This window comes from Ascaphus truei, unplaced genomic scaffold (genome assembly GCF_040206685.1).
Source record: "Ascaphus truei isolate aAscTru1 unplaced genomic scaffold, aAscTru1.hap1 HAP1_SCAFFOLD_798, whole genome shotgun sequence".
Lineage (NCBI taxonomy): Eukaryota > Metazoa > Chordata > Amphibia > Anura > Ascaphidae > Ascaphus > Ascaphus truei.
Window position 1 is genome coordinate 107,000 of NW_027457133.1, and position 21,976 is coordinate 128,975.

Sequence of the window (21,976 nt, forward strand, 5' to 3'; positions counted from 1 at the left end):
CCTATAACCCTGGGCCAAACAAAAATAGAAAAATAATCCTAAGTGTCAACCCTTACTTTCAACCCTAACTTTCAACCCTAACTTTCAACCCTAACTTTCAACCCTAACTTTCAACCCTAACTCTTCTCTGATTGGTTAGTACCCAAATGAGTCACATACCTAAATTTTCGTATTCCCCTATAACCCTGGGCCAAACAAAAATAGAAAAATAATCCTAAGTGTCAACCCTAACTTTCAACCCTAACTTTCAACCCTAACTTTCAACCCTAACTCTTCTCTGATTGGTTAGTACCCAAATGAGTCACATACCTAAATTTTCGTATTCCCCTATCACCCTGGGCCAAACAAAAATAGAAAAATAATCCTAAGTGTCAACCCTAACTTTCAACCCTAACTTTCAACCCTAACTTTCAACCCTAACTCTTCTCTGATTGGTTAGTACCCAAATGAGTCACATACCTAAATTTTCGTATTCCCCTATAACCCTGGGCCAAACAAAAATAGAAAAATAATCCTAAGTGTCAACCCTAACTTTCAACCCTAACTTTCAACCCTAACTTTCAACCCTAACTTTCAACCCTAACTTTCAACCCTAACTTTCAACCCTAACTTTCAACCCTAACTTTCAACCCTAACTCTTCTCTGATTGGTTAGTACCCAAATGAGTCACATACCTAAATTTTCGTATTCCCCTATAACCCTGGGCCAAACAAAAATAGAAAAATAATCCTAAGTGTCAACCCTAACTTTCAACCCTAACTTTCAACCCTAACTCTTCTCTGATTGGTTAGTACCCAAATGAGTCACATACCTAAATTTTCGTATTCCCCTATAACCCTGGGCCAAACAAAAATAGAAAAATAATCCTAAGTGTCAACCCTAACTTTCAACCCTAACTTTCAACCCTAACTTTCAACCCTAACTCTTCTCTGATTGGTTAGTACCCAAATGAGTCACATACCTAAATTTTCGTATTCCCCTATAACCCTGGGCCAAACAAAAATAGAAAAATAATCCTAACTTTCAACCCTAACTTTCAACCCTAACTTTCAACCCTAACTTTCAACCCTAACTTTCAACCCTAACTCTTCTCTGATTGGTTAGTACCCAAATGAGTCACATACCTAAATTTTCGTATTCCCCTATAACCCTGGGCCAAACAAAAATAGACAAATAATCCTAAGTGTCAACCCTAACTTTCAACCCTAACTTTCAACCCTAACTTTCAACCCTAACTCTTCTCTGATTGGTTAGTACCCAAATGAGTCACATACCTAAATTTTCGTATTCCCCTATAACCCTGGGCCAAACAAAAATAGAAAAATAATCCTAAGTGTCAACCCTAACTTTCAACCCTAACTTTCAACCCTAACTCTTCTCTGATTGGTTAGTACCCAAATGAGTCACATACCTAAATTTTCGTATTCCCCTATAACCCTGGGCCAAACAAAAATAGAAAAATAATCCTAAGTGTCAACCCTAACTTTCAACCCTAACTTTCAACCCTAACTTTCAACCCTAACTCTTCTCTGATTGGTTAGTACCCAAATGAGTCACATACCTAAATTTTCGTATTCCCCTATAACCCTGGGCCAAACAAAAATAGAAAAATAATCCTAACTTTCAACCCTAACTTTCAACCCTAACTTTCAACCCTAACTTTCAACCCTAACTTTCAACCCTAACTCTTCTCTGATTGGTTAGTACCCAAATGAGTCACATACCTAAATTTTCGTATTCCCCTATAACCCTGGGCCAAACAAAAATAGACAAATAATCCTAAGTGTCAACCCTAACTTTCAACCCTAACTTTCAACCCTAACTTTCAACCCTAACTCTTCTCTGATTGGTTAGTACCCAAATGAGTCACATACCTAAATTTTCGTATTCCCCTATAACCCTGGGCCAAACAAAAATAGAAAAATAATCCTAAGTGTCAACCCTAACTTTCAACCCTAACTTTCAACCCTAACTCTTCTCTGATTGGTTAGTTCCCAAATGAGTCACATACCTAAATTTTCGTATTCCCCTATAACCCTAACCCTAACCCTAACCCTAACGTTTATCTCTATGGCAATGAACAGACCCGCTTATTGCCCCCCGGTCCGACCCCCCAGAGATGGACTCCAACTGGACAAGCACAGTCTCACCAAGTATGTGGAGGGCACTGATCGGATTGACATGTTTCTAAGGAACTTTGAAACGCAGTGCCGGCGGTACGGGGTGCTTCCCCAGCATAGGGTTGCACGCCTGGACCCGCTACTCTCCGGCTTGGCTAAACAGACTTTGATGGCGCTTACAGAGGAGTTTGCTGATGACTATGACCACCTGAAAGAACTTTTGCTGTTTCAGCATGGTTTTACCCCTGAAGCTTACCGGGGTAAGTTCCGGCTGGAGGAGAGGCACCCTCAGGAGACCTATGTCACTTATGTGACCCGCATGGCTTTGTATGGGTTACACTGGGTGGAGGGCTCTGAGGCCAAGACTTACCAACGCCTGCTGGACCTCATCTTTCAGGAGCAGCTCATGCAGCAGTGCCCGCCGGCGGTGAGGGCTTTTGTGTATGATAAAAAGCCCAAGACCTACACCGAGGCGGCGAGGATGGCAGATGACTATGTGGTCAGCCGGTCCCAGATGACCGCCAAGGTACCAGCCAAAGCGGTAACCCCACCTGCGCCGGCCAAGAAAGCTGTGAGTACCCCCCAGTGGACCCAAAAGCCGCCTGCGGGCAGCGTGTCACAGAAGGCGGGAGAGCTCCGGCATGAGCGCCGGTGCTACAATTGCAACAGCACTGGTCACATCAGACCAGATTGCCCGGAACCCCTGCGTTCCAACGGACCCTATCGAGGGCAACGCACCCCAGCTGCAAAGCCGGTAGCCCGCGTGCGGGTGGCTTCCACCAAAGAACCAGGACCGGTCATGGAAACAACTCCCAGCGAGACGTCCCATGTCACCCCTACCCCGGTTTCTTCAGTGCCTACAGCCAGGAGCGGAGGACATCACAGCGCAGACCTGCAGCAGACGGACGGCAGGAGCAAGCATCTCACCCCGGTCACAGTCGGTGACCGGCAAGCAGTTGGCTTACTTGATTCAGGAGCTGCAGTGATCCTGGTCCGACCTGATATGGTCCGGCCAGAGGAATTGATCCCAGGCCCTGGGATACAGATCACTGTGGCTGACGGAGAGCCACGTTTCCTGCAGGTGGCCCGCATTTTTTTGGATTGGGGGGTGGGCAAGGGTGTGCGGGAGGTGGGGGTTTTACCAGGTTTGGATGCTGAAATTCTTTTGGGCAATGACCTGGGACCGATGACCTGCACCTACGACCGTGTGCCCCAGCCCGCTGCAGTGGCGGCGGTTACCCGGAGCCAGACCGCAGCAATGTCGGCGGTGGCCACCCCAGTCCCCCAGCCTTTGGGACCAACGTTAGCGGAGGGCACAGAGGAGCCCAGGGAGGTAAGCCAGGATCAGTTGCAACCACAGGCTGACTTACTGTTCCCCCTTACCGTGTCCCCTTCCCCTGACAATGACATGACTGGGGGGGGCAGATTTAGGAGCCCAGTTTAGGGAGGCAGTGAAGGCAGACCCTACCCTGGCCGGCGTGAGACTTCGGGCGTCCGAATCTCAGGCAGGGGAGGGCACTGAGCGCTGCCTATGGCATAAGGGACTCCTATACAGAGAAGAAGGGAACCCGAGAATAGAGAAGGGATTGACCGGTAAGCGACAGCTAGTAGTACCCCAGGGGTACCGACAGCAATTGTTACGGGTAGCTCACTCTATTCCGTTAGCGGGACATCAGGGGGTCACCAGAACGCGAGCCCGGTTATTGCAGCGTTATTTCTGGCCGGGGGCATCCAGGGATGCGGCTGATTTCTGCCGCTCCTGTGATGCCTGCCAGCGAGTAGGTAAGGCGGGCGACCGTGTGAAGGCACCCCTGAGACCCCTACCGATAATAGGGGAACCCTTCCAGAAGGTAGCGATGGACCTGATAGGACCCCTCATGATTCCTAGCAGGTCAGGGAAGCGCTACATCCTCACGGTGGTGGATTTTGCCACCCGGTACCCTGAGGCGGTAGCGCTGGGCACCATAAGTGCCAAGACAGTGGCAGCAGCTTTGCTGAACATTTTTGCTAGGGTAGGTTTCCCTAGTGAGATCCTAACTGATCAGGGGTCGCAGTTCATGAGTGAACTGTTACATTGTCTCTGGGATGCCTGCGGTGTACAGCACCAGCGCACTACCCCTTACCATCCCCAAACAAACGGATTATGTGAGAGGTTTAATGGTACCCTGAAGCAGATGCTTCGGACCTTTATAGAGGCGGAGGGGAAAGACTGGGAGATTCACCTGCAGCACTTGCTGTTTGCATACCGAGAGGTACCGCAAGAATCTACAGGCTTCTCCCCCTTCGAGCTACTATATGGCCGCAGGGTACGTGGACCTCTGGACCTCTTCCGTGAGGGATGGGAGGGGGAGACTACTGCTACTGATGCTTCAGTGATCCAGTATGTAGTAGATCTCAGAGACCGTTTAGAGATGCTTATGGGGGTGGCCCAGGACCACCTCAGGGCTGCTCAGACCAAGCAGAAGCAATGGTATGACCAGCAGGCCCGTAGCAGAGAATTCATCCCAGGACAGCAGGTGCTTGTTCTCAAACCCACTCGGGAGAACAAGCTGATGGCTGCCTGGTCGGGACCGTACCCGGTTATCCGAAAGGTGAATGAGTGCAACTATGTTGTACAGGTAGCGCCTGAGAGGCACAAGACATATCACATTAATATGTTAAAGGAATACAGAGCACTGAGTATGGGAGCAGTAATGGCCATTTGTAGCCCACTGCTGGAGGATCCGGCGAGCAATGCTCTGCCTGATCTCCTAGGGGAGGCAAAGCAAGGAAACACTGTTGAGCAGGTAGAGATCGGGGCACAGTTGAGTGCTAGGCAGAAGGGAGAAGCCAGGGACATGCTAGCTCAGTATAGCGCCCTCTTCACTGACATACCAGGGACCACACATCTCACCAAACACCCAGTACACACAGGGGACCTGCAGCCTCTGCATAAGCACGCTTATAGAGTGTCAGCAGAGGTCAAGACAAGTATGGAGAGAGAGATTGAGGAGATGCTGACCCTAGGGGTAATTACTCCGTCCCAGAGCCCTTGGGCAAGTCCAGTAGTCCTAGTGCCTAAGAAGGACAAAACCACCCGGTTTTGTGTGGACTACCGGTTGCTCAATGCTGGGACGGTGTCAGATGCTTACCCCATGCCCCGCATGGATGAGTTACTAGATGAACTCGCGGGGGCAAAGTATCTGACCACCATGGATCTGAGCAAAGGCTACTGGCAGATTCCCCTGACCCTGGAGGCTAGGGAGAAGTCAGCATTCATCACTCCAAGTGGCCTCTATGAGTTTTTGGTGATGCCATTTGGGATGAAGAATGCCCCGGCTACCTTCCAACGCCTGGTCAATAGGTTACTGGAAGGGATGCAGAGCTATGCCAGGGCTTACTTAGATGACATTGCTGTCTTTAGTAATTCCTGGGAATCCCACATAGGACATGTAGCTGCGGTGCTGGATAGAATCAGGGAGGCTGGGCTTACCTTAAAACCCACTAAGTGTATGGTAGGTATGGCAGAAGTCCTGTACTTAGGGCACAGGGTGGGTGGAGGGCATTTCAAGCCAGAGCCAGCCAAGGTAGAAGCCATAGTTCAGTGGCCTGTTCCAAAAACCAAGAAACAGGTCATGGCCTTTTTGGGCACCGCAGGGTACTACAGGAAATTTGTCCCACAGTACAGCGCCGTGGCCAAACCCCTGACTGATCTGACTAAGAAGCAACTGCCTGTGCTTATTACCTGGTCTCCTGCCTGTGAAACTGCTTTCCAGGCACTGAAAGCTGCGCTTGCTGAGGCCCCCATCCTGGCTGCCCCAGATTATACCAAGCATTTTCTTATTCAGACTGATGCCTCAGACTTTGGTGTGGGGGCTGTGTTGAGCCAGGTGGGGGACGATGGCAAAGAGCACCCTGTGGTGTATCTCAGTCGCAAACTGCTCCCCAGGGAGGTGGCATATGCCACCATTGAAAAGGAGTGCTTGGCCATTGTGTGGGCACTCAAAAAGCTCCAGCCCTATGTCTATGGGAGGGCTTTCACGGTCATTACCGACCACAATCCCCTGAGCTGGCTACAGAGGGTATCAGGGGAAAATGCCAAACTGCTGAGATGGAGCTTGGCTTTGCAAGAATTTGAATTCACCATTCAGCACAAAAAGGGTAGTGAAAACAGCAATGCTGATGGACTTTCACGCCAGGACTATCCCTCTGAGACTGAATTCATTAATGGTGCCAGCAGTGCCCCACTCCCCGTCAGGGCCAGTGGGCCACAGGACACGCATTAAGAAGGGGAGGTGTAGAGGGAGAGAGGGGGTGGCCCGGTATTAAAGGGGTTGCACCCCATTTGGCCACCCCTGACCGCACCAGGGAGACAAGGGGTTAACTGGGCTGAGGTCCAGAAATGTGATGTAACCCTTGTTATGACATGTAAATGTATTTTCCCCTGTTCCATTGTAATGTCTGGTTACTCAGTGTTTGCATCACACACACACTAGAATCCATCCGGGAGCACAAGGGTTAATAATTCTTTAATGATTATAGCTCTTTGTGTAAGTTTCCCGCCTTTTCGGGCACCATTTTGCAGGTCCCCATTGGCCGCCATTAGGGCTCAATGCATTTCAATAGGAATTTGTGCTGTTTTCGTCCTGTTTCCTGTAGTGACCAGCAGGTGGCGTCCGAGAGGGAGAGCGGCGGTTTCCCATTGAAAGTCAATGGGCTCATTGACTTCAATGGAGATGCCTCGAGGTAACCTAGTTGGCTGCCGTCCAGACCGCAAACCGCAAAGCGGATACAATGTCCTTCAAAAGAGCTAAAATCACTGGGTCAAGTTCAACGTCAATTAGCGGGGAAATAAACTGTTTTAGGGCACCTAGGGATAAAATTCTTTTTGCCCCTAGTTCCTAAGCGTCCCCCCACTCGACCACCACCGGGTCCCCGAATCCTGGACCCCCGATAAGGGTCGAACCAGATAGAGCGGGTCGCGCCATAGGCTTTGCCGGCGGCGGCAGAAACGGCTCAGAAAAATGACTAAGTGAGAAATGCTGAATTTTAGGAATCCATATCTCCGGTTCCGGAGGGTTCAGCGGATCAGGGTTTGGGGTATCTGTAGCCACTGCTCCGGCATCGCTGCAGAACCATCCTTGACCCGCTTGGACCAACCCGACGGAGTATGGACCCCCTTGAAGTTCGGGACTTTTCCCATAAACTTCAATGGCAGAAAACCCCCATTGACTTCAATGGCGGCGATTTACCATTGAAAGTCTATGGCGGAGCTGCCCGTTGTTTTCAATGGGGATTTAGTGAAAAGCTGAGATTTCTTTTTCAATGGAGATTTTTGTATTAAAATGATTTAATGTGCATTGGTGTAACTCCGGTTTCTTAGGTCGTAGCAAGTCGCTTTTTGGACCATATGGTGTCCCAGTTCTGGCAATGCGAACTGGGAAGTTTGGACCTGCTAAACCTAACGGAACCGGATATTTTAATACGTTTATGTTTTATGCTTAATAGTGTATCTTAAGGTATGGACAAAGACCCAGAAGAGATTCTTTTGGGCCATAAGGTAGCAGATGGCCCTGGGGACGCCGCTATGTCTAGGATTTAAGTGCTGTTCAAAGAGTTTTATCACCCTCACTGTTTATCCGAAGCCCAAACCAGGGCAGGTCTTAAGTGTTCCAGTTAACACCTTTCAACAAAGGTTTTCCTGCCAGAACTCCAAATGGTAGACTGTCTGGCATTCCTGACGTAAATGTGGGGCTTCAGAAATGAGACCCCCAGAGTTCTACTGCGCATGTGCCAACTAGCAGGGGGGCATGGGTCAGAATGCTTTCCCACGTTAGTGAGTGGCTGGAGGTAATTGTAAACCAATCCCCTGTGCTTAAGGTTAAGAATAGAAGGAGAATGGTTTATAAACTGCTGTCCACCCATATATCCTTTGTCTTCGTTTGCTGATATGGTTACCTGATATCACCTGAATGATTTCCTCACTGCTGAAAGAAATGCTACATCATACTTCTCATTCCCCAACCCTTAAGTAAGTGTACTTCTTGTTCGTTACTGTATTATCTGTTGTGTTCACCTATATTCTAAGGAATAAATACAATTTATTATATCTTAAGCCTCGTTCAGTTCAAACCCAATTATTTTTGTGTAATATTAATAAGCCTGTGGAAGCTATCGTCACAAGGAGGTATTATAGTGTGTATTGTGGGGAGAATTAGTGTGTGTGTTGTTTGGGAGTGATATTCGGGAGGATTGTGTGTGCAGAAGGAAGAATGAGTGAGGGGGGAGTAAGGGAGCAGGATTGAATGAGAGGGGGTCATTGAGTGATAGCGGGGAGGGGAGGGAAGAGTGAGGAGAGTGGGTGTAGGAGGGAGCAGTGCAAGAGACCGTCGGGGGCAGAATACATGGTGAGAAGGGAGGCTGCCTAGAAGCATAAAAATCTACTTCACCGCTGTTCTGTACTCTCTTCAATACTCTGTGTTACAGATCTCTCTGGCAAGAAATGGGGTCCAATGGCAAAGACTGCTCTAAATAAGATAGTATAAATGAACACAGAGAGAAATTCCAAAGAGTAACCCAAGAAAATACAAGTGAAATCTAATCGTAAGGTAATTAGTCCCATTAAGTGAAATACATAAAGGAATAGTCCATAAAAAAGCACAAAGGAAAAAAATAGGAGTACTTTATTGTGATGTTACATTTCAGAGAATATAAAATTATAGGAAAACAATTCCACTTTGTTCAGAAAACCAGAAAGTCTTGGTCCCAGGTGGATTGAATTTTTATTGCAAATAAGTTCCTTAATACACAAGTAAAGAATATAGTTACTTATTCTATTCTCTACTGTAAGACGTGCCACATTGCCCAATATTTGGGTACAGTGCCCAGATTGTGACCATGCACTACAGAGGTGAGATTCCCCCAACTCCAATTTGCTACACACTCCAAGAGAGATTATTGTGATCAGAGGTGGAATGAGAGGGGTGAGAAGGGTCGCTGCCCAGGGAGTAGCCTGACAGGGGGTACAGAAATCTCTTTTGGTGCATATATTGCGGAGCTGCATTGATTGACTTGTCAATCAGCTCTGCTGCCTATCCCATTGACATCATGATCCGGCACTGTGATCAGCTGCAGCGCTGACCCAGGTGTGTTAGTGCAGCACTTTACAGGGAGGGAACAGAGGTTGTGGATGACAGATGCTGGGGATAGGCCATGAGTACGGGCCAGAGTAAGGTGGAGACTTTCTGTACTCTGCATACAGGACACTGCATGCATGACAGTGTCTGTGTGTGTGTGTGTGTGTGTGTGTATTCCAAGTGTCAGTGTGCATAAGTAAGTGTGCTCTGTAAGTATGCCTGTGTGGCAGGTATAGGGGAGTGGTTCAGCTGGAGGAACTTATCCAGGCACAAAAGCACATAGATGCCCCAGATTATACCACCCCAAATGCTGATAATATCCTGCTGCACTTTACAGAAGATGATGCAGATGTCAGTGGGTGGTGGGTTCATTAAATCCATCCATCATATCATAGCCACACTGTGCATATGATGTACTGAATCAATCACAGGAAGACATCTCCATGGTAGGGGTAGAAGTTAACAGAATATGTCCAGCACTGTGGTGTGTAGCCCATAAATAATAATTGTGCACATTACAGAACATACTTGCAACTGCAAGATCATTTTGCTGCTTGTAGTGTTTGCTCTTGTCCTGTGCAGTGTTGTCGTAGATCCGTCTCTTCAGTGTTCACTGCAATAAAAGTAAGACATTGCATTAATATTACAGAAGTTTGGGAGCTGAAATCCCACTATGCTGCAGACATTTTCCCTTTGCATAAGATTCTTGTGATTATATCTCAATGATGATCAATAACAACTACATCATAACACAGCCGCTCAATACAAAATATGTATTTGCTATCAATGGTCATGGAGGCCAAACGTCACACAATGTACAGATATACTGCTGCGGCCGAGTTTATTCGAGCATTTGCCCGTTCTTGGCCGCAGCAGTAACCTGGCACGCGCCGGAGGGTGCCGGGCGCACGCCGAAGCAGCGGAGCGCCCTCCGATCGGGGCTTTCTCCCTTCCGCTGCCGGGTCCGTCGGGTCCCCCGGAACCCCCTGCCGCTGTCCCCCACATCGCGGGACACCAGTGCTCCCTCGGGGAGCCCTGGACGCGCGTGCAGGGGGCGCAGGCACCCGATGACGCGTGACCGTGCATCGGTGATGCGCGGCACGCTGAGGGAGTGCGGCTAGCACGCCGGGGCATCCCCCGGCTTGCGGTGCTAGCCGTGCTTCAATAAAACGTGTCGGTAGTGTAGCAAGGATTATTTCTTCCTCTGGTGCATTATGATGGGATGTGTTGTAAGATTCTGCATTATTAGCATCACTGAATCTTTTGGAAACTGAGTAATATTCTATGTTTTAATGCAATATTATGGATGATCAGCCGGTAAAATAAAGCTTACTGTATCTGTAGCCATGCTCTACCCATGATGTGCTGAATCAATGACTGCAGAGTGATTCAGAGTGGTAAACATGACTGGAACTCATCTCTGAATAGAGGACAGAACAGCAGTGCAGAGTAGGAGGTGAATGTATCTCAAATGGAAGACTTAGTAGCTGTGTGGGGAGTAGACAGTACAGACTGATCAAATAAATAGTTAAAGGAGTATCTTCAACATTACTTGGCTTTGTTATCAACATTGAAGTTTCTCTTGTTTTTTCTGTTCTTTAAATCACTACTACTGATGCCATGTGTAACCTGTACTGAGAGATATACTCTACTGGCCTAGATGAAACCATATGATGCAAACAGGATTCATCCCACTCCAGATTCATATGATTGCACCACTTCAACCTTTAATAAAACACATAGAACTACAGCAGTGCGCTACTGCACATGTTCTTGTTATGAATGGTAGTAGATGTGGTCCTTGGGTCAATACTTCATACAGCAGCCACACTCTACTCATGATGTATTGAATCAACAAAAACCTGCATGGTACAGATCACAGGAAGGGTAGAGTAGAGGGGAATATGTCCAATGCGAAACCCTTAGCAGCTGGATTGTGTGGAGTCAACAAAACGACAAATACTAAATGAGAAATATACACATTGCTTATCTGTCTCTGTGTAGTCATTTTCCTCCTCTTCAACTGTCTTTCAAAATTTCTCTTCTGACAGAAAAGAAACACATGGCTTCAATATTCACTGTTCTTCCCTCCTGAAATAAAAGTTAAGCATTGCATGGTTATGATCATACATACAATGAACCTTGCGCCAAACCATGTGATCCAAAGTAAATCCACCTCCCTCCCATAGCTGTGTTCCTTCTAGAGCTTCTACCACACAAGTCATTAATGTTCGTGACACTGTACTGCAGTCACAGTCTGCACACAAAGTACTGAATCAATTACATCACACTGAAAAGGCAGTCTACATGATGCAATAGTTAACCATAATAACTCTGTCATGCAAATGACAGGAAAACCTATATGTATATCATTAGGGGAGAGGGGAAAAATAATTAAAAAATAAGTGCGACAAATAAAAACAGATTATAGGAAAGTAAATCCTTGCCCTGGGAACTTTACAATCTAATAGAAATGTTAGAAGACTTAAAGAGAGGCAGCAGTTGGGGGAAGAAGTGCAGTAGATGACAATGCTTGTCCTTAATGGTGGGTACAATTAGTAGAAAGCACATCTTGGGAACAATAGTTGTTAGCAGTGACTGTGGGTGTGGGACAGTAGCCACGAGTCAAAGTTTTTTAAATGCTTGATTTAAGTCGTGAATTTTAAGATTGGTCTTACATGTGGGTGGAAGAGGTTATGTTGGCATATACTGAGTGTGAGGAAGTTTCACATGTACGGTGCAGTGATGGAAAATGGTTTCAGGCAAGTGAGAGAACAGTAGAGGTGAAAGAAGTTTACAGGAGACAGTTATGGTTATAGTGCAAGAGACAAGCAAGGGCATAACGAGAGATCAAAGATGATATGCAAGAAGGAGCAGATTAATGGAGAGCCTTAACAAAAAGGTAAGGAGGAGAACTTTGTAGGTGATACAAAAACTTGATGGGATGCCAGGACAGGGATTTAAGGAGATGAGCAGAGACTGTTGTGGAAGAAAGTGAGATAATTCAAGCAGCAGAGTTTTGCATAGGAGAAAGTTGTGAAGCATGGAGGCCTGTTAGTAGTATGTTAAAATAACCTATAGGATAACAGTATACATTGGAGTTTTAGCAGTAGGTTGAGAGGGGAAAGGGAAGATCTTGGCAATATTACAGAGAAAGAGGCAACACATTTTACCCATAGCCGTGCATGTGAATGGAGATGGAATTGAAGAGCCAAATGTTACTCCTATGCAACATGTTTGATGACAAGATAGATGGTAGTACTGTTTACTGTGATGGAGAAAGGGGATAATATGAGCCCAGTTTTAGACATTAAGTTTAAGGCAGTGGAGTGCCATCCATGAGCATATAGCCAGGAGACAACCCAAGAGTAGGGACTGGATTGCAGGAGTGAGAACAGGGGTGGATAGATTTGTGTGTGTATCATCCGCATAGAGATTATATCTAAGGCCAAAAGCATTGATGAAGTCACCAAATGATAGTATGTAGAGAGAAAGAGAGATCTCAGAACAGAGACCTGATGTATACCCACAGACAGATCAATAGAAGACGAAGACATGTTAGCAACAGAGATGGAGAATGTGTGACAGGAAAGTTATGATGAAAACCAGGATAGAACTTTGTTACTGATACCAAGAGAGAGTTTAGAATATGAAGGAGGAGAGTGATTGAGAGCATCAAACGCAGCAGATAGATCAAGTAGGATTAGTAGGGAAAAACCTTGGGAATTAGCTTTAAGCACAGTCTGTAGAACGTGCTGTACGAAAGGCAGGTTGTAAAGGATCCAGGAGGGCATGTGATTTAAGAATGTTGACACTAGCAATTAGAAGGCAAACAGCATGAGGGATACAGAGCGGTAGTTAGTAAGGCACATAGGGTGTAGTTTGTTTCTGACAAAAGGGTGACCGCTACAGGCTTAAAGTAAGAGGGCAAAAATCCAGAGAATAGGGAGAAATTGAAGATGTGGGTGAGAGTGGGGACTAAGAGATGCAGTAAGGTGTGAGGGGATACGATCTAGAGGGCATGTGGTAGAGGGAGAATAGAAGATGATTAGCTTCCAGCTCTGTAAGAGAAGAAAAGGAGTCAAGTGCAGAAGGAGATTTGGGTAGAAGGAGAGAAGGGGGAAGGGACAGAAGGAATCTCCTTTTGGGTGGCATCCACCTTGCCTCTGAAGTAGTCAAATGCTTGAGGAGAAGTGAAGGAAGGATGGCAAGTGGGAGGAGAAGGTCAGTGGAGGGAGTCAAATACAGAGAAAAAAACAGCGTAAATTAAATTTGAGTGTTGATGAGTGTGGAAAAAAGTAGTGTATTTAGCCCTAGAGAGCAGCTTTATACAGGACAGGAGACATTTTTACTGTAGAAAAATCAAACAAAGTGTGAGATTTCCTCCGTAGGTATTAAGAACAGCGAGTGGAAGTGTGATGAGTGTGTTTGGGAATTTAGCCAAAGGTGTGGGTTAGAGGGATGAGTGTGTCAGAGCCTATAGGGGGCATATAGATAGGAGGATAGCATTGTAAGAGTTAATAAGATTGTTAGTTTAAGCAGAAAGAGAGAGAGAGAAGAGAGAAGAGAGGTTAGAGTAGATGTCAGAGGAGAGTTTAATTAAGCAGAGGCAAATCAGTGGGACAGGTAAGATGCGGTGAGGGGAATGACTGATTGTGACTGATGAGAGCAGAAGAGGTTATGTACAACTAGAGCCTTGTTAGTAAGAGTGGACATTCCAGAGGGCACAGGAGAAGGGAAGAGAAAAGTAAGGAAAGGAATGTGGATTACATTAGATAGGTTAACACTCTTAGTAGGGAGGCCTGATGTGTATATGAGCCGGTCCAAGATTATAAGAGATATCCCCCAACATCAGCGAGCATAGAAGGAGACACAGAGATAGGTGTAGAGAGAGACAGAGATAGGGATATGTAGAGAGAGAAGGGCGTCAAGAGAATGAGACAGATAGGCGTAGAGAGAGGAGACATAGAGAGAGGGGGCTTTGAGAGGGGGCGTAGAGAATGAGGGAAGGTGGAAGAGAATAGGATGTGCAGGAGAGCATTTCATTGAGCAGTGCAGAAATAGCTGCAATAGAGGTCTGTACAAATGGTGCTTTGTGTAGACACATGCAAAGGTAGGGGAAGGAAAGTGTATAGAACATGTGGATAAAAGCAGGAGTGTGGAAGTTAGAGAAATTAGAAAAGTTTTACAGAGCAGTGAGGAAACAGTAAACAGAAAGAACAAGAGAGAGGTTACATTGGGATGACGTGCTGTGGTAGAGAGAAATGCTAGGAGAGAGCCTCCAGATATTAGAGGACATGAATTGAGAGAGCAAATGTATAAATCAAAACCGGAGGGGGAGGTATAGCACGAAAGCTTGCACAGCAGTTGATGAAGATTATAGTCTTAAAGTTGCGTGTACCTGTCAGGGCACTCAAGAAGGTCAATGCTCACAAGTGCAGAGTTCATGAAGAAATGCTGAATCCAGTTCCCCTCCAATTTAATTTTAATATAACTTTTTCATTCTTCATTACTGCAAAAAGCAAACAAAACAAAACCACATTGCATTACTATTTTCAAAATGGATTGAATGACATATTCAACAGTAACTGTGTGATGCCAATATTGCCTTCTCACTCGTAGGCCAGTACGGTCAGGTACCCAGTACTGATAAAACAATAAGTGCCCGTACTAAGTACCAATATGAATTATAAGGAAATGTAAAATCTCCAGGTCTCTCTCCATCTCTGCAACAGATATATGGATAAGCCCATATTAAGGCATCACGTGACCGGAGCCGTCACTGACTGGGTATACGCAAAGATGCAGGGAGATGCAAAGAAAGGGAGGGAGAGAGACAGGGAGAAGATGGGAAACGGAGGGAGGCACGGATGGCAGGCCTCTCTCTTTCACTGGTGCATGCAAGGAGCTGGTCCCAACATCCACAAAGTGTGTGTGTATTATTGGTTGTGTTTTATGGCGGTAGGAGGACAGTGTGTATATTGTGTGTGTGTGGGAGTATTATATTGTGTGTAGGGTATTATAGTGTGTATATTATGTTGAGGTGCAGAGGAGAGTGTTAGATTGGGTATCTTGTGTTAGGGGGTATTGTGTATATTGTGTTTAAGACTATAATATTATTGGGGAGATTATTATTGAGGAGGTATTAAAGTGTGTATTGTGGGGAGTATTAGTGTATGTATTATTTGTGGGTGACAGATGCTGTGGGTAGGCCAAGAGTACGGGCCAGACTAAGGTGGAGACTTTCTGTACTCTGCATACAGGACTCTACATGCACTGCAGAGGTGAAATTCCCCCAACTCCAATTTGCTACACTCTCCAAGAGAGAATATTGTGATCAGAGGTGGAAGATGAGCAGGGTCACTGCCCAGGGAGTAGCCTGTCAGGGGGCATGGAAATCTCTTTTGGTGCGTATGTTGCCACGTGGCATTGATTGACCGGTCAATTAGCACTGCTTCCTATCACAGTGACATGATCCGGTGCTGTGATCGGTTGCAGCGCTGACCAAGGTGTGTTAGTGCAGCAATTTACAGGGAGGGAACAGAGGTTGTGGGTGACAGATGCTGGGGGTAGGCCAAGAGTACGGGCCAGAGCAAGGTGGAGATATTCTGTACTCTGCATGCCCATCCTGCATGCCCAGGACTCTGCATGCATGCCAGTGGCTGTGGGGTGTGTGTGTGTAGGTATGCCAAGTGTCAGTGTGCATAAGTAAGTGTGCTGTGTGTGTAAGTAAGTTTGCCTGTGTGGCAGGAGGTGTAGGGGGGTGGGGGGCGGGGGGCGGTTCAGCTGGAGGACTTTACCCAGCACAAAAGCACATAGATGCCTCTGATTATATCACCCCAAATGCTGATAATATCCTGCTGTAGATGCACTTTACAGAAGATGATACAGATGTCATCAGTGTTTGGTGGGTTCATTAAATCAATCCATCATATAATAGCCACACTGTGCATATGATGTACTGAATCAGTAACACCAATCACAGGAAGACATCTCCATGGTAGGGGTAGTGTTGAAGTTAACAAAATATGTCCAGCACTGTGGTGTGGAGCCCATACATAATAATTGTGCACATTACCAGAACAACATATTGTCAACTGCATGATCATTTTGCTGTTGTAGTAGATCCGTCTCTTCGGTGTTCACTGCAATAAAAGTAAGACATTGCATTAATATTACAGAAGTTTGGGGGCTGAAATCCCACTATGCTAATGACAGTTTCCCTTTGCATAAGATTCTTGTGATTATATCTCAATGATGATCAATAACAACTACATCATAACACAGCTGCTCTATACAGAATATGTATTTGCCATCAATGGTCATGGAGGCAATATGTCACACAATGTACATATATAGCAAGGATTATTTCTTCCTCTGGTGTATTATGATGGGAGGGTGAGATTCTGCATTATCAGCATCAGTAAATCTGTAGGAAACTGAGTGATATTCTATTTTTTGATGCAATATTAGGGTAAAATAAAGCTTGCTGTATCTATAGCCATGCTCTACCCATGATGTGCTGAATCAATGACTGCAGAGCGATTTAGAGTGGTAAACATGACTTGAACTCATCTCTGAATAGAGGGTAGCACAGTAGTGCAGAGTAGAAGGTGAATGTATCTCAAATGGAAACCCTTAGCAGCTGTGTGGGGAGTAGACAGTACAGACTGACCAAGTAAATAGTAAAAAGTAGTAACTTCAACATTACTTGGTTTTGTTCTCCACTCCTGTTTTTCTGTTCTTTAAATCACTAATACTGATGCCATATGTAACCTGTACTGAGAGTTATATACTCTACTGGCCTAGATCAAATTAAATGATGCAAACAGGATCCCTCCCACTCAAGATTCATATGATTGCACCACCTCAACCTTTCATAGCAATAACATAGAACTGCAGCAGTGCGCTACTGCACATGTTCTTGTTATGAATGGTAGTAGATGTGGTCCTTGGGTCAGTACTTCATACTGTAGCCACACTCTATTCATGATGTATTGAATCAACAAAAATCTGCATGGTACAGATCACAGGAAGGGGTGGAGTAGAGGTGAATATGTCCAATGCGAAACCCTTAGCAGCCGGATTTTTTGGAGTCAATAAAACGACAAATACTAAATGAGAAATATACACATTGCTTATCTGTCTCTGTGTAGTCATTTTCCTCCTCTTCAACTGTCCTTCAATTTTCTATTTTGCAAGAAAATGAACACATGGCTTCAATATTCACTTCTGTTCTGCAGTCTTTCCTCTTGAAATAAAAAAGTTAAGCATTGCATTATTATTATTATAATTATTATTGACGATACATACAATGAACCTTGCTCCAAACCATGTGATACAAAGCAAATCCACCTCCCTCCCACAGCTGTGCTCCTTCTAGAGCTTCTACCACACAAGTTATTCATGTCAGTGAAACTGTACTGCAGTCCCGGTCTGCACACAATCTACTGAATCAATGACATCACACTGTGTCACACAATGTCATGCTAACGACAGGAAACAATCTTTGTATATATCTTTGTATATATAATAATAATAATAATAATAATAATAATAAAAAAAATAAGACAGGACAGACACTCCTACATTGCAATCAATAGAAAATAACTGGGACAGGCACTTCAAGGATGCATACGGTCCCGGATAAACTGTAGCTACCTATACACGTGTGCCTTGTCTCTAGACTCTGCATATATCTCTATTTATATACCACCCATTGTGTACTCAGCGCTTTACAAGAGAGACCAAAAAGTACAGGAAATTATTATACAATAAGTTCAACAAACAAAAACAGACAATAGGAAAGTAAATCCCTGTCCTGGGTAGTTTACAATCTAAGAGAAATGTAAGGAGACTTACAGAGAGACAACAGGTGGGGGAACAAGTGCAGTAGATGACAATGCTTGTCCTTAATGGTGGGTACTTGTAGTATAAAGCACTTCTTGGGAACAATAGTTAGTGACTGAATGAGTGACAGTAGCAACGAGTAAAAGCTATTGAAATGCTTCATTTAAGTTGTGAATTTTAAGGTTGATCTTAAATGTGGGTGGAAGAGGGTATGTTGGCATATACTGAGTGTGTGTGAGTTTCACAGGTAAATTGATGGGAAAGGGTTTCAGGCAAGAGAGCGAGTGCGCAGTAGAGGTGTAAGAAGTATAATGGAGACAGTTATTAGTAGAGCTTAGGAGACGAGGAAGGGCATAACGAGACCAAAGATGATATGTAGGAAGGAGCAGATGAATAGAGAATAGTGTTGGACTGGGTCCTCAACTATAAAAAAATGGGTAACGGGTACCCGGCCAAAATGAAAGGTTCTACCCGGTCGGGTACACGGTTTGGCACTTACCTTCCGGGTGGCAGTGACATCTAGGATCAGCAGCAGTCCTGTGACGGTGGCAGCATCTGTGGTGTCTTCAGCCGGCGGGGGAGCTGCAGGCTCACAGACACAGCTTACCTGCTTCGGTGCTGTGGAAGTGATTCCTGCAGCTCCCCCCGCCAGGTGAAGACACCTCTGATGCTGCCAACATCAGAGGACTGCTGCTGCTGATCCTAGATGTCTTAGGAAAGGTAAGTATAAAAGATTATTTCCAGCTGCCCTGACATTACCCGACGCCGGGTATTACCCGGCCAAGTCCACTTCTCAGTGGCCGGTTTCAAGTAATGTCCGGGTAGCTGGAAATGTGTCGGGTAACGCCGGGTACTCGGTACACCACTAATAGAGAACCTTAACAAAAAGGTAAGGAGGAGAACTTTGTAGGTGATCTGAAACTTGATGGGAAGCAAGGAGAGGGATTTAAGGAGGAGGAGATGAGCAGATACTGTTGTGGGAGAAAGGGAAATTATTCAAGCAGCAGAGTTTTGGATAGATTGCAAATGAGAAAGTTGTGAAGCAGGGAGCCCTGTTAGCAGTATGTTAACCCATACGATAAGGGCATGCATTGGCGTTTTAGCAGTAGATTGACAGAGAAAAGGGCAAATCTTGGAAATATTACAGAGAAAGAATCAACAAACTTTAGCCAGTGTCGTGAATGAAGATGGAAAGGGAAGAGTCAAATGTTACTCCTAGGCAATGTGCTTTCATGACAGGATGATGGTAGTACTGTTTACTGCGATGGAGAAAGGTGATATTAGGCCAGATTTAGGGGGAAATATGAGGAGCTCAGTTTTAGACATTAGGTTTAAGGCAGAAGAGTGTCATCCATGGAGGATATAGCCAGGAGGCCACCCGAAACTAGGAACTAAATTGCAGGAGTGACGGTAGGGTGGATAGGTGGGTGTATCATCTGCATAGAGATGATATCAAGGGCCAAAATAGTTGATAAGGTCAACTAGTGATAGTATGTAGTGAGAGAGGTCCCAGAACAGAGTCCTGAGGTATACCAACAGACAAAACAACAGGAGACAAAGACACGTTAGCAACAGAGATGGAGAATGTGTGATGGAGAAGTATGATGAAAACCAGGATATAAGTTTGCTGCGGATACGAAGAAAGAGTTTAGAATATGAATGAGAAGAGTGATTGACAGTATCAAAAGCAGAAGAGAGATCAAGCAGGATTAGTAAGTAAAATGGACCTTGGGAATTTTCTTTATGTACATAATTGGTTACATTGGGAAAGGCAGATTGTGAAGGGCCCAGAGGAGCATGTGATTTAAGAATGTTGATCAAACGGGAGATCACAAGACGTTCTAGCAATTAGGAGGCAAATGGTAGGACGGATACAGGGCGATAGTTAGAAATTCACACAAGGTCAAGGTTATTTTTGAGAATAGGGGTGACCACTGCATGCTTAAAAGGAAGAGTTGAAAGAGCCAAAGGATATGGAGGAATTGAAGATGTGGGTGAGAGTGAGAGTGAGAATATAGGATTGAGAGGGCATGTGGTAGAGGGAGAAGAGAAGATCAGGTTCCAGCTTTGTGACAGGAGAAAAGGAGTCAAGAGTGCAATGAGATCTAGATAGAAAAAGAGAGAGGGGGAAGGGAGAGAACGAATCTACTTGTGGATGGCATCCACCTTGCCTCAAGTGAGCAAAGGCTTGAGGAGAAATAAAGGATGGATGTTAAGTGGGAGGAGAAAGTCAGTGGTGGGACTCAAATACATAGAAGACAGTGTGAATGAAATTGGAGTGTTGATGAGTGAGGAAAAAGTAGTGTTTGACCTTAAAAAAAGGAGCAGAGTTTTACAGAACAGGACAAAGGTTTAGTGTAGAAAATCAGACTGTGAGATTTCCTCCATAGGTGTTAAGAGCAGCAGTGTGATGTGATGAAGTGTGATGAGAGCGTGCTTGTGAATTTAACCAATGCATGGGTTAGGCTGCGTCTATAGTAAGCACGCAACAGAAGGCAAAGTTAGCGCATGCCTGTCGCTCCAGCAATCCCTGCACTGAGGTCCGAGGCGACGGGGAGGCCCTGCATCGCTCGCACGCACTGTGGACGACCAAGCGTGTGCCCATGATAATCACGGCCTTAGAGGGATGAGTGTGTCAGAGCCTAGAAGGGGCATATAGATGATGGAGGAGGAGGGAGGAGGAGATGATAGCATTGTAAGAGTTAACAAGATAGTTAGTTTAAGCAGAAAGTGAGGAGAGGTTAGAGATAAGGGTAGATGTCAGAGGAGAGAGTTCAATTAAGCTGAGGTATCGAGTAGGACAGGGGTGAGGGGAATGAGAAGTGGTGGATGATGAGAGCAGAAGAGGTCATGTACAAATAGACCATGTTAGTCGTAGAGCAGACATTCCAGAGGGCACGTGAGAAGGGAAGAGTAAAGTGAGACAAGGAATGTGGATTACATTAGATGGGTTAATACGCTTAGCAGGGAGGTGGAGAGAGAGGCAAGAGGCAGAGGGTGGTGTAGGGGTAGAGGAAGAGATGTTGCATGTACCTTGTCAGAACATTAAAGAACGTCAATTCACACTGGTGCAGAGTTGATGATGAAATGCTGAATCCAGTTCACGTCCAATTCAATTTTAACAGAACTTTTTCATTCTTCATTACTGCAAAAAAAAAAGTAAAAAACAATGCATTACTATTTTCAAAATGGATTGAATTCCCCCACCAATGACTATGTGTTACCAATATATCCCTCTCAGTCCCACTGCAGCACATACTGTACCAGTGTGAAAGTAAGAAGGTACACAGTACCGGTAAAACAATACGTGCCGGTACTATGCACCATATGAATTATAAGGGGATGTAAATCTCCCAGTCTCTCTCCATATCCGCAACAGAGTGGGCTCCGGTCAGTGGCATGGATGCCCATATATGGATATGCTCATATTTGGGCATCCCATGTCACTGACCGGAGCCGGCTCTGAGTATAGGGATATATGCGGAGACGCAGAGGTGCAAGGAAATGGGAGGAGGCACAGTGAGAAACAGGGAGAGACCACAGGAAGATAGAGGGCAACAACTTCCACAAGGTACTTGTATGGGTATAATTGTTTGTATTTTGTGCAGAGGGGGTAATTTCAGATAAAATACAATTCTCCACCCTCTACGAAACAATTCCACTTTGTTCAGTAAGCCAGAAAGTCTTGGTCCCATGTGGACTGAATTTAATGCAAATAAGGTCCTTAATACACAAGTAAAGAATAAAGTTACTTATTCTCTACTGTAAGAAGTGCCACATTGCCCACTATTTGGGTCCTGTGCCCAGATTGTGACCATGCATGGCAGAGGTGAGATTCCCCCAACTCCAATTTGCTACACTCTCCAAGAGAGATAATTGTGATCAGAGGTG

At 45.4% G+C, this 21,976-nt stretch overlaps 1 long non-coding RNA gene across 1 annotated transcript; it reads right to left on the bottom strand.

Moving 5' to 3' along the window:
* Positions 1 to 8,764: 8,764 nt before the first annotated feature.
* Positions 8,765 to 21,221, bottom strand: LOC142486238 (uncharacterized). Its single transcript, XR_012798874.1, has 6 exons — positions 21,119 to 21,221; positions 17,369 to 17,486; positions 16,314 to 16,380; positions 14,637 to 14,747; positions 11,217 to 11,326; positions 8,765 to 9,848 (listed from the first exon to the last, which is right to left on the bottom strand). It is a non-coding gene; the product is annotated as an uncharacterized LOC142486238 (long non-coding RNA).
* Between the last annotated feature and the right edge of the window lie 755 nt (positions 21,222 to 21,976).